The sequence below is a fragment of the Melopsittacus undulatus genome, chromosome 6, assembly GCF_012275295.1.
Source record: "Melopsittacus undulatus isolate bMelUnd1 chromosome 6, bMelUnd1.mat.Z, whole genome shotgun sequence".
NCBI lineage: Eukaryota > Metazoa > Chordata > Aves > Psittaciformes > Psittaculidae > Melopsittacus > Melopsittacus undulatus.
This window is the reverse complement of record NC_047532.1, coordinates 71437693-71451103: the sequence shown is the minus strand read 5'-3', so window position 1 is coordinate 71451103 and position 13411 is coordinate 71437693. Positions and strand designations below refer to the sequence as shown.

At 46.0% G+C, this 13411-nt stretch overlaps 1 long non-coding RNA gene across 1 annotated transcript; it reads left to right on the top strand.

Moving 5' to 3' along the window:
• Positions 1-5621: 5621 nt before the first annotated feature.
• On the top strand, positions 5622-7119 carry LOC115947286 (uncharacterized). Its single transcript, XR_004081227.2, has 3 exons — positions 5622-6490; positions 6648-6754; positions 6864-7119. It is a non-coding gene; the product is annotated as an uncharacterized lncRNA (long non-coding RNA).
• Positions 7120-13411: the final 6292 nt, after the last annotated feature.

Sequence of the window (13411 nt, the reverse complement as noted above, 5' to 3'; positions counted from 1 at the left end):
CTATAAAGAGATAAAAATGCTTTCCTGATAGGTCACAGAAGTGCAGAATCTGAGTTGTGTTCTGCTTTTAATCTAACTACAAAATTGCCACATGGCACTCACTTATACAATACCTAAACAAGCTCCAAAACAAGCTTTCTGTGGTTTCAGAATACAAAGTGTTTTTTTGTTTTTTTTTTTTTTTTTTTTTTTTTTTTTGCATCTGTAAGTCTTGAAGCATTGACCAAACTGGAATATTCTCTACCATCATACACTAGTATACAAGGCAGCTGCCTATTTACATAGACATTCCAACAAAGATTCTCAAAAGCAAATTTTAATTTCATGGTGTACAGGAGACTTTGCTGTTTTCACTGTCCTCATATTACATTTATCATCTTAACTACATGAAAAATTAACTCTTGTAACTGTAATATAAATTAGCCAGATTTCAAGATGTCAATCCAGCTCTGCTTTGCCACCTGAAACTCCATCTGTGTGCTGGGCTGAGGGCAGCACTTTCAGGTGGGCCACAACTCAACTCATTAAGCACAAACATCCAAACCCTACTCCTAAACCTCAGGTGCCAGGACAGAAAGCTTGCGCTGGCCATCACCTACACATTGCTGCTTACCAGAACAATGTCACCAGCATGACAATCCACCCTTGCTTTGCCACCTAAAGCTCCATTTGTGTATGGCTTGCAATAGTGGTGCTCTGAGACAATACAGAAACCAAACTTGAAAGCACATCCTCTGACCCTACCGCATCTGCTAAGATGAGCAGCTCCAGAGGAAATGCTTTCATTATTGGACCATGAGGAAATAACAGTTGAGCAGAGCATGGTGAGGGTGTTTGCTTGGGCTAGTGAGTAGAAAGGGTCTTATAGAAAAGTAGGGGGTAGAGATCAGTTCAGTCCTTGGCCCTAGGTACAGTGCTCTTGAGTGGCATTTTCTCCACAGAAAGTGAGGAAAACTTTTTGCTGGCCAGGAAGTACAGAGTGACCCAGGCTGAGGTCCCTCATAAACATACAGCTGGCCAGGCATCTGGCTGCAGCAAGTGCCAGAGCCTGTCAGCCATGTTAGATGGCGGCTGTGTAAGATGGTGCCTGTGTGAGATGGCAGCAGGTTGATGATTTGCTCTGTGATGGCAGAGCTGTAGGAGAAGGTGGAACAACTAAGGGACATAAGGGAATCTGAGGAGGAGGTTGACTGGTGGATCTGCACTCTTATCATCCTTGAGAGTAGGAAGCCAGTCACCCTAAACAACTGAACTTCAGGATTCTCTGCTTTCTTGCTGTTGGGCATATGGAAGGAACCTAGAAGACAGGGGAGGTTGGAAATGGGTCATTCCTACCCCCCCAGCTGTATGACCTCCCCAAGTACCCCTTTACAATAGATAGAAGGCCCTGGTACTTGAGCAGCAGAAAAGTGAAGAAGATGATCATAGAATGGTTTGGGGTGGAAAAGACCTTTAGATCATCCTGTTCCAAACCCCTGCCATGGGCAGGGACATCTCACACTAAACCATGCTACCCAAGACTCTGTCCAGCCTGGCCTTGAACACTGCCAGGGATGGAGCATTGACAACTTTTCTGTGCATCCCATTCCAGTGCTTCAACACCCTCACAGTAAAGAACTTCTTCCTTATATCTAACCTGGACTTCCCCTGTTTAAGTTTAAACCCATAATCCCTCATCCTGTCAATACATTCCCTGATGAAGAGTCCCTTTCCAGCATCCTTGTAGGCCCCTTCAGATATTGGAAGGCTGCTCTGAGGCTGCTCTGATGATAAGGGATCATCCAGGCTAGAAGAGTTCCCATAGAAAAGTGAGATAACACCTAATTTTAAGACTGGCTGTACTATAAAAACAGAAGACTGGTGGTGATCAGCGATTCCAAACTAAGGGAAACAGTGGGCCATATATGTCATCCTGGTCAAGAAAAAGAATAATCTGGAAAGCAACATACCTCCTTCAAAAGCTGCCTTTTCTGCTGTGAAAGAATGGGAATGTCCCTGTGGAGCTGGAAGTGCTGTTTGTGTATGATGTGCTGCTGCTGTGGGTTCAGCCAGCAGAGCAGGATGCAGACTTTTATCCCAGGTGAGTTACTTGTGGGTGTGATGGGGTGAATATTTGGTTTTGACCCCTCAGAACAGCTCACAAAGTGTTGATGCATTGCAGGGATGTCTTGTGCTCTGATTTCTTCTCCTAATTTGAAAGTCTTGAATCAGTTAGAGGAGAAGCTGCTGTGCAGGAGGTGAGTTATGCTTACAGTTACAGACTTGGTTTTGTTCTTGCAGGGCCTGTGACGTTGCTGTCACATGGGATGTTACTGTAGAGCTTGTGATCCCTCAGAGGACAATGATCCCCTCTGCTTTGTAGCTTTGTATCCTGGAGCAATACTTCCCAAAATAGACCCACCTCAGGGTGGGTGCTTTTGGGTTCTCTTCAATAACATGTGTATGTGCGTGCAAGTTGCAGCTTGCCCTCTCGTTGCACTTCAGCACAGTGTCAGGGTGTAGTCTCTGATCTGCACAGGTCAGAGAGTAAAGCCAGTATCAAACTCCATCCTGAGCATAAGGCCAGGATCTATGTTGCAGCAAGGGTCTCTGTCTCTAAATTCTGGGAGCTCATCCATCAGAAATACCAGGGAAGAAGGAAGCTTGGGGTTTATTCCATCAAGGAAATTAAGAGCAAGTGAGTAACTCGGGAACTTAGGACAGCACAACATGAAGTGTTTCTGATGGAGGTGGTGGGTTTACAAACACTAGAAAGCCTTCACCCTGGAGCAGTCTGCATCAGTCACAGCCCACATGTTCAGGAAGGGCCGATTTAAAAGGAATTCACAGGGATGTTGCTGAAGGATTGGCAGAATGTGCCCTTTGGAGGAGAGAAACTGCAAAGAGCTCCCTGCTGTGTAGCCTATGAGGCAGGATCTCTTTTTGGGATCTCATTTGTCACTGTTCTCAAATCTCAGAAGTAAATACCAGGACACAGAACCAAAATGTTTAGCTCCAGAACAGTAATGAAAGGGCACCTAGTGGGTATAAGGGGGTACTTTGTGCTCTCCTTTCTCCTGTGTGGCTTTGTCGACACAGGAGTCCCAGACAACGCAGAGACGATCAATGTGATCAAACGACTGCCAAACTTTATTAGACACAGTGCTCTTCTTATACCCTTACTCCTTTATGTAACAGCCTTGGGTACTGAGCTCTAATTGGTTAGTCTAGAGGTTACTATCGCTTACAGAGCTAATGTTTATGACTTGTTATAATTGCGATTAAATACCTTACTCTAAAAATACAGTGGGAAACTACAACCTTGGCAGAGATCATTCTCTGCACATTTTCACTAGAAAATTACAGAGGCCTAACAAGACAATTGACCTTGCTTATGCCTGCCAAAAATCTTCTTACTTTACAGTAATAAGGCTCAGGGTATCGGGATCGCTCACTACATGGTCTTGGCTCTTTAAGAATTCCCACATGGCTTCACTGCCATTCTCTGTCTTTTATTAGATGAGAAGGTAACAGGAAATGGGTTTTGGCCACAGTGATTATCTGTAGCCAACTGTCCTGGTTTGTACAGTAGCAGTCATTTTTCTCCTTCTTGGTAGCTAGTGCAGTGCTGTGTTTTGACTTTCAGGCTGGGAATGGTTGCTGATAGCAAGTATGTTTTGAGTCACTGCTCAAATGTTTGGTTTGTCCAAGGCCTTTTCTGAGCTCATGCTCTGCCAGGGAAGGAGGGAGGCTAGGAGGAAGGAGAGACAGGACACCTGACCCAGGCTAGCCAAAGAGGTATTCCATACCATAGCACGTCATACCCAGGATGTAACCAGGAGAGACCCGGAAGGGCTGGAGCTCTGGGGGGATGGAGGAGGTATCCTCAGAGGTATCCGAGGTATTGGTCAGGCAGGGTGGAGTGAGTTATGGGTCGGTGGCTGGTGAGATGTTGTATCCTCTTCACTTGTTATTGGCTTTATCATTATTATTTGTGGTAGTAGTAGCAGTAGTGATTTGTGTTATGCCTTAGTTATTAAACCATTCTTATCTCAACCCGTGGGGGCTACATTCTTTGGATTCTCCTTCCTAACTCTCCAGGAGTTGGGGGAGCAAGGGGAGGAGTGAGTTGATGAGCTGTGCAGTTTGGTTTTAAACCACGACACCAATGACAACTGTATGGATGATAGCTGGAGACTGAGTCAGGCAGGAGGAAAATGGGCCTGGGGTGACTTTGCCAGTGTCTGTGGTGCAGGGACTATTCTCGGGGGAGAGAAACAAGGGCAACATTACTTCTAGAACCCGAGTACAGGAGATCAGGGGACTCAGAAGCAGAGGTTGGGGGGAGGATGCAGTGTTGAGTGCAGAGGAGTTTGATCTGAGATGCCCAAGATGTTTGGCATTTCACTTCAGCATGGCCAAATATTACACCATGTTGCAGACACAGGGCTGCAGGGAGGCTGCAGCAGAGGTGCAAGGTGAGTCCTGGACACCTCTAAATTCATCTCTAAAGATGCTGCTTTACAAAAGCAGCCAGGACTCAGTCTGGGCAGGCAGGACAAGGACCCAAATCCCACTCCACACAGATTTCCAGCAGGAACAGCTCCTGTGGCTCTGAAGGGCTGGGGTTAGGTCTGGTTGGGGTGAGGGTTAATTTCCAGCTGCTGGAAATCCGTCTGGAAGGGGTTTGGAGGGTGCATTCATTCTTGCCTTAATTTCTCATTCTATGTCTCAAGATGCTTTGCTGACTTACCGTGGCTAGGAAGGGAATGACCATGTACAACACTGCTGAGGCAATGAGGAAGTGATGGTTTTGTAGAACTGGAGTTTAGAATTCCATGGAGCAAGAAATTCTGTCAAGCTCCCAGAGATCAAGGAGAGGTAGCAGACTGATCAGTGACCCTTCTGTGTAAGAGGAAGGGTGACAACTAGCTTCAGAAAGAGGTGGGTGTGATTTTTACAAGAGCAGCAAAACAGGAGACAGCTGTGTTCCTACAGGAACTTGGTGCATGGTAATACTAAGAATCACCCCCATGAGATACGAGACCCTTGCCCACAGAGACCCTTATTCAGGGGATATGTCATTTTTCTCGAGAAACATGCACCTTGCTCTCCCCTATTCCATGTCCCTGTGCTTTGGACAGCCTGTGATGTTTCCGCAGCACCTCCCTGCTCCCACAGCTCTTGTTTTCCCTACACCCAGTCCCTCATTTCCCCTCACAACAGCAGGCGCCCCTCCTCCGCTAGGGGGCGGCACCGCACAGCTCCCGGCCCGCCGCTCCTCGCCATTGGCCATTCCTCCTCCCGTCACCGCGAGCGCCGTCAGCCGCTGATTGGTCAGTCGGGTCAGTACCGGGTGCCCCCCCCGCGGCTACAGCAGGCCCCTGTGTGCGGTACGACTAGCAGCCGCCAGGTGCCGCTGCGGCGGCGGCGGGAGCAACTACTGGCTGGTCCCGGGGCTCCCTGGCGGAAAGGGGGGTTTTGTCGCGACCGGAGTGGGGCTTTATGCGATCTGCTGGTCCCGCCGTGCCCCTGGCGATCCCGGGGCCTGGAAAGGGCTGGGGCTTGCGGGGGAGGGGTCCGGGCCCGTTGGCGGGGTCTGTGTTCTGGGGGGGGGCCCTGAGTTGCACACGGGAACACCGCCTGTTCCACGCGATGTGCTTGGGGTCGATACCGTGCCTTCGGGACTGCCGGGTCGGGAGCCGTGTCCGGGATCCCCTGTGGTGCAGTTAATGCTTTTTTTTGGTGTGTTTTAAGGTACCCGTGTGACGCGAGTGCTGCTGGATTGGCCACATCCCGGAATGAGACACATTCTCTGGGCTGCACCCAGAGTATTCGCAGCCCTGGACAGGCCATGAGGCTTTGGGCTGTGCAGGTTGGACATTCCCGGACATGACCTTGGCACCAGAACCCCAGCCTGGATGAGCCATGTCTGTCCCTGCACAAGGATGGACACATGGATGGGCAGAGGAACCCCAGCCATGCTGGGCTGTGTAGAGCCCCAGAAGTAGCAGGGCTGCCTGTGGTGAGGCTGATGCTTCCACCTGCCCTGTGACAGTGTGAGGAGTGCATGGCTCCAGGACGGACATGGCCACAGACTGGGGGTTTGGGCCCTGTTTTGCTTTTGGGTTCATTTTTGGGTTGGGTTTGGTTGGTTTGGGTTGTGTTTTACTTGTTTTGATGTTGCTTGTTTGACTTGGGTTTGGGTTGGTTTGTGTGTTGGTTCAGGCTTCCATTTCTTTCAGGCCCAGCTCCTGTTCATTTGCAGCTCCTGCTGGTTATGGTTCAGCTCCAGCTCACAGACAGCTCTGACTAGTTTGAGCTCCCAGGAGCTAATTGTGCCACATCTGTCCTTTCACAGGACAGAGGAGCCTCAGCCACAGTGTGTGGTGTGTGAAGTCCCAAGAAGCAGCCGGGCTGCTGCCTTGACACTGCAGCTGCCCTGACACTGCTGCTGCCCTGCCTGCGGTGCTCCAAGCACTGTACAGCACCAGCTTGGACACAGCTCCAGGTGTGGGCCTCCCTTTCTTGGTGGTGGGGTTGGTTTGAGGTTGTGTTTGGATATGATTGTTGTTTGGTTTCAGGTTTGGATTTGGCTTGATTGAGTTTGGGTTTTGATTTAGGATTTGGTTGTTTTGTGTGTTGGTTCAGGTCCCCTTTTCTTGTAGCCACAGCTCCTGAACAGCTCCAGTTCAGTTTTGGCTACAGCTCCTGTTGCTTTCTCTCTGGGTTGAGGTCCATCTTCCAGATGGCTCCAGCTCATTTGCAGCTTCAGGTCAGTGGTTTGCCCCCACAACAGCTCGATTTTTTGCAGCTCCAGCTCGTTTATGGCTCAGGCTCGACTGCAGCTTCAGCTCTCTGTTTCTGCCCTCTTTTTTTTTCAGGCCCAGGCCCTGGATAGCTCCGGTTCCGTTGTGGCTGCAGCTCATGTCCACTTCTAGCCCTGTTTGCTGCTTCAGCTGCAGCCCCAGTCAGTTACAGCTTGTGCTTGTTGAACTGAGGCTGACCTGGGGCCAGGTCATAAATCAGTCACTGTCACGACATGTAGATGAATATAACCTGTCATAATTGCTCACTGTCCAGTTCTGGGCTAACAACCCCCCAGAACTGTGGTTGTATATGCCTTGAGTAAATAAAAAGTTGAAGCTCAAGTGTGAAAAGCACCTTTCACCTATCTCAGATCTTTAATGCAGTCTGGTGCATGCCAGCATCCCACCATTTGGGGACCAAAGCAACTGCACCCCATCTCCCACAGCCCAACAGCCCCCCGCCCAGCCCCGACCCCAGAAACACCTCATGGCAGCTCGCTTCTGAGCCCCCAAAGGTGGATGACTTGGGCTCTGGTCCAGGCACGGGGCCAGGGATCTATTCTAAGGCCGGGAAATGCCTGGCTGGGTACGGCTCTGGCCCCGGGTCGCGAGCACCAAAATAACCTCCCGAGATCCGAACCGCCCCTGAGTGAGCCGCAAATCGACCCTAGTTGAGCCCGGAACCCCCATGTGCCGTGGGACGCCCTAGGGAGCCCCGGCCTGGCCGGGCGGTGCTTGGGAACTGGCTGGGGGGACCCGCGGGGCGAGCCCTGCCCCGGGTGGCCGCAAGCGCCTCTAGCGAGGACGAGGGTCACCGGCTCTGGACCTCAGGGCTTTATACCCTGAGCCCCGCCGCTCCTCCGTGGGCTCCCCACCGGGTCCCTCTGGGGGAGCCCGGACCGAACGCTGCGTCACCGCTAGTGAGCGAGCCGGAGAGATAAGAGACAAAAGCGGCCGCCGGAGCTCAAACCTTCTCCTCCCCGCTCCGCGCATGCTCGCGAAGCCCCTCCCCTCGGCCCTGTATTCGCCGTGGTCTGGTCTGGGGCTTTTAGAAACAGTGTTCTCTGCTTTCCGCTGCCCTAGCGGTGCAGCTGTTGTATCGGTGTCCGGTGCTTCTCGGGAGATCTGTGCCCGGGGCACTGCAGGTAACGGGGAGTGGTGTACAAGTTCAGCGCTGCCCGTAGCCGCTGTTTCCGCCGGGCCGGGGCTGTCCCAACGGGGCTCCGGCCACAGTCCGAGATCGCGGAATGAGGGCGCCGGCTTCATGCAGAGCCCAAACCAAGGCGCCCTCTAGCTGCCTGCTTCCAGAAGGAAGGACCCCTCCATATCTCAAATCAGCTAATACAAGCAACGTGTAATGTGACCAAGCAGAATCTGTAGTCTCCTATTTGTTCACTGGGGGTTGTTTCTCTTTGGGCTGTGGCTGGAGGAAGTACTCAGCTACACTGGGACACCATTACCTAACTCATCTTCCTGAATTGTGCCTCAGCGTCTCCACAGTGACTCAGTAATAGGCTAGGTATGCTGATATTTATAACTTCAAGGCATTTTCTAGCTCTTCCCTTGTCAGTAGGCTTTATTGAAGATTTTTACTATACAAGCAGAGTCCCTTAGCCTATAGGATCCCTACTTTCAATAACTTGTTTTGTTGACAGGATTAATATATATCCCTTGCAGACTAGTCTTAGCTGAGACAATATGGCTTGCACTTCACCAGTGCCAGTTACCTGCAGCTTTTCCATTTCAGCTTAAACTGAAGATTAACTTTTAGCATTTCTAAAGAAAGACTCACATCTCTTCAAGGAAGTGTGTGTGCTACATAATAGAGAAATGAAACCAAATTACAGATCATATGCATGTGATTTGTTCTAGGGTAGATTAGAAATGATATAAAACATCTGTCCTCAAATGCTGTATTCTTTAAAAGTCACTTTGGAAATGACTGAATAGCCTGGAAATGTAAGCTTTACAATTATGATTACAGACAACATTTGGCTTTGTAAACTTCACTGTCTTCTCCCTTATCTGAAATGCTCCATGCCTGCTTTAATCCCAGCAGTGGGGTTTTTTTTTCTTACAAAAGGAAGAAACATTAGTCTGGTATGTGAGTCTGTAACAGGGGAAACGGGTTTGTTAAGAAAATCCACATATCCATCTGTAAATCACCTTTGGTGCATTCACTCAGCCCTCTACAATAGTTAGCTGTATGCACTCTGGGAGCTCAGTTCTCCACAGTTTTTAGTTTGGTGTAAGTTTAGCTGTAAATGAGGCTGAAATATGGACGAATCTTTTTTGTCCATATTCAAATGGACATCATCTCCAAAAAGGCAAAAGATTAAAGAAAGAAGCTATAACAGTATAATAATCTTACACTTACCTAAAGAAAATCTATCTAACTCACACTAAAGGCAGCTCTCTTTTTATATGTGTTGGCTATGAGATGACACATACTCTTATCATCTGTCCTGTGTGGTAGTGGCACTCCTTGATCTGCCTGCTTATAGCCCTGACCAGTGCTCATGGTACCGCTGACTGGAATCAGAGCACTGTTGAATAAACTTTATTCCCTCTGCTTGGGGCTATGGTAAGCAAACAGGAGCCTGTTTGGTGACTGTTCTGTTTTCCTGACTCCCCAACTCTTCTGTGCTCTGACTGATCTAGGTGAGAAAAGGCAGCCTTACAGATAAACAATGGAATCATCCTCACATTGAACCAGTCCTGAAGGCTTAGTATGGTAGCAGCTTTTATCTCATTTTGCAGAGCTTTTCAGTTTTGCAGCAAATGAGGGAGGAAAAGAATGTGGCATCTCTTTTCACACTAGACTTTCCTAGGTGGTGGTGGCAAGGTGCCATCAGTTTTGTGGAGGAAGAAGGTGACACAACCACCCCTAGTTTGGGAAAGAGACCACATGCGCAAGTTATGCAATAATCTTGAATTTAGACTGCTGACCAGAATACTCTCCAAGTACTGCTTCACTATTTACTGCTCTATAGACTTCAGTGCAAGAAGAATCCTATTACAGCCAGAAAGTTAACACAAAACTAACCAATTACCCATACAATCCAAGTGAATCTATTTACAAGTCCAGGCATCTCTCTGTGAATAACCTTTGGTATCATTCATTTGGCCTTATTCCTGAATGTAGCTCTGTACACAAACCTCCCTCTTGGGTGTGGAAACATATGTGGCTCCATCTGTCTCACAGCTGGCTGTGCCTTCTTGCATAATAATTGTGCATAATAAAAAACAATGTAAGAACTCACCATCAACACTAGAGAGGCTTGCACTTTGGCTTACTTTTCTAATATATCTGTAAATATATAGCCAAATGACCACATCTGTTGAGGAGCAGAATACAACCCCATAAATCCCCTCATGTACTTCTCTTTCCTCCACAAGTCTAAGGCCACAGACCCTTAGAATCAGAACAGCCAACATACTTCCTAGTTGTGAAGACAAACTACTTCTCAACAGATGTTCTGATTCAGTGGTTAAGACTACATGTTAAACAACAGCCTCAGTGATAGCACTTCTGATTACTGGAGGCATCATTGTTTGGGGCCTATAAAATGAATGGGAGCCAAACTATCCCCTTTGCCCTGAAAAAAAAAGATATATATAACAAAACCACATCTGAAGAGGATGAAACCGTGGTATTTACCAAGTCTATTGGAGGAAAACAGGATATTTACAATCTGATCATAAAGGTCAATGGATAAGTACTATAGTTTTATCCCACAAATGAGACATTGCCAATAAAGAACTCGGGAGAAAGCATGGTTAGGTTCCATTTGGAGCCTGAAGAACTGGAAGTGGCACAGTGTTTGAGGTTTACCCAGTTTCATTTAAATTTAAGTATTTTCTTCAAACATACATGCATTACAGCCAACTTCATTCTCCATGTTGAAGTCATGCTGATATAATTGGAACAAACACAGAAAACAGAATGAGGTTAAAAATCCCACTGCTTTCTGTAAACCAGGTTTTAACACTGATGTTTTCCCTCAAAAATCCAGTGTCTGCTTTCTAAAAAACAAGTTTGAACACTGAAATTTTCACTGGTTGTGTTTGGGATATAGTGGAGTGAGTTGGCAGCTTGGCCTGAAGATAAATTCACACTCCCATTTGAGAAGGAAAAGACTATTCCACTGGAAGAAGCCTGATATTTATCCTACTTTTAATTGATGTCTCTATTATCTGACCTCTCAAATAGACTACAGAAGCAAACATAACAGTTAGTTTCTGACTAGCCTAATCTCCCCCTGTCCAGACTGAGGTATTGATTTCAGTTGAAGATTAATCAGTGCTGAACTATAACCTATCACATTCAGTGTGAATTAGGTTCCATTTAGAGTCTGAGGAACTCAAACTGTCACATTGTTTGGGGACTGCTCAGTTTTATTCAAACTGGAGTATTTCCTACACACACACACACATGCATCACTCCAATTCAGTGTGAGAAGTCACTTAGTATAGCCAAACTCTGGCGTTCAGTGCCTCTATTGACATTGCAACCCAAATTCCAGCTACTGAAGTTCTCAGAAACTGAAGTAAAAATAGCATGTATGCTACTCTGGCCTGGTGAAACAAGCCTGTCTTCTGATCACCTAACACTTTTTTTCTACAGACTGCTGCCTAATTGCATAATGTTGACATTGTGGTGCATAATATAGTGCTCCTTTGCAGCATTATACACCAGTGTGTTGTTTAAATATATATAAGCAGCATACTGCTTAAGCAATACTTTTTCTTCCTCTAAGCAGCTGAAAACATGAAGAAAACATTGGATCTGTATTTCCAAGTTATTCTTCTACATATTTCTTTCCAGAACTAGGCTAAGGCTGAAAATTAACTTCCACAGCAACATTCTGGTATCACAAGCAGAATTAACTGTGTTTCTGAAATTACCTCAGCAGCTGGCAGCACTGGAAAATTCTTCATATATAAAGGCTTCAGGATATATTTGCCATGTGATTCTGAAAACCCAGTTCCTTCTTTTAGAATGTCTTGCTAATAACTATGAGCAGGAGAATGCAAAAAGGGCAGAGAGAACAGTGAGTATATGTTAGTATATGCCATGAGGTATCAACAATCCTTTATTAGTTCCTTTTTATGCTGTCTTTTGAAAGATACATAAAAAGTCATGTCTGTCATCTATATTCACTGGAAATACAGCAGTTTTCATGATTTATTTTCTACAGCTTTTCATGTTTATAGAGGAAGGTTGCACAGACATAGCATACTCTATTTGCTGTTCTGTGAAACTCTTAAAGGAAAAGTATTGGCATATCCTCATGTCTCGAGTCCTTTTTAATATGTGACTAAGTCGCAGAAAAAAAGTATCCTGGACTCACTCCAGGATGGAATTCTTAAAGGCAACTCCCAGAACTGGGAAACAAAAATCCCATCTGTTCCACTAAATATGTTAGATGAAATCAAAACTCTCTCTTCTAACATTTAGCATATGTTCAGATCTCAGGATTCCCACCCTCCACTCCACCAAACAATTTAAACATATCACTGGAATTGGTTTATCTTGCATAATATGGAATGACTGTTTCCTGTAAATGCCACATACCCTTTTGCTTGTAATGCAGTGCATTTTGAACTGGTTTTCACGCATATTTCAAATGTGGTTTCAATGTCCTCTTTATGAGGGTTACATCAGTAACTCTTTTATAGGATCTCAGTCTGATAGTCATAGGTGAGTTGGATTGTAACCTAGAGGGCTAGTTTTATTGTTCAACAACAGACAATCATCGTTCTGACTGTGACAAAGCTTGTTAATTAATTTCCAAGCTCTGAGAAGAACACATTCTTAAGTGTATGTTCACCATAAGGAAGGAGCAGATATCATGATCTTAGACCAAATTCACTATTAGCTTCCCGTTCTGGAAATAACTGTTGCAGAATGGATAATAACTTCTCCTCTGAACATTATGAATTAGGTTTTGTAAGAAGAAAGCCAGCTACTCTAGTTCTGTCATTGAGTGCTTGTTCCTTACAAAGAAAATCATTAAAAGGTAAAGCCATTCAAATAAAGATCTTTACATATTGTTAAATACAAATTGCCATTTTATTATTCACATTTATGTCAGAACAAAGTAAAAATGAGAATCCACTGTTAATATGTCCACCATGAACCAACAGATGCAGGGTCTACATATAAATTTAAGTTACTTGAACAAGTTGCATGCTTTCCCCCTCCATCCTTCTTTACATATCAGAACGGGTCATATCCATTTGAAAGACATAAGCTTCAAGCTACCCACATCAGAATCCCCTAATGCAAAAATGTGGCTAAATATCTCAAAATACGAACCTTGTGCTGTAGTCTGGATAAAACAGTATCAGCCAAACTTCTGTCTGATTCCTTGTCTGTTACTAATCTATCCTCAGAACTTGAAGGACAACAGGAAACAAAGTTGGTACTGTACTAAGCTGGATTTAGGAACGTTTGAATTCTGCTTGGATATACTTGAAGCACATGTGTGTTAGATAATCACACACAGACTTGGCTTTGTGAGCACATAGTAGACTGCTTTGCTCACATGGCAAACTAAGATAAGATTCCAATGTAACTGGAAGAACATTTTGGGAAGGAGTAAGGAGTTTATTCTTAG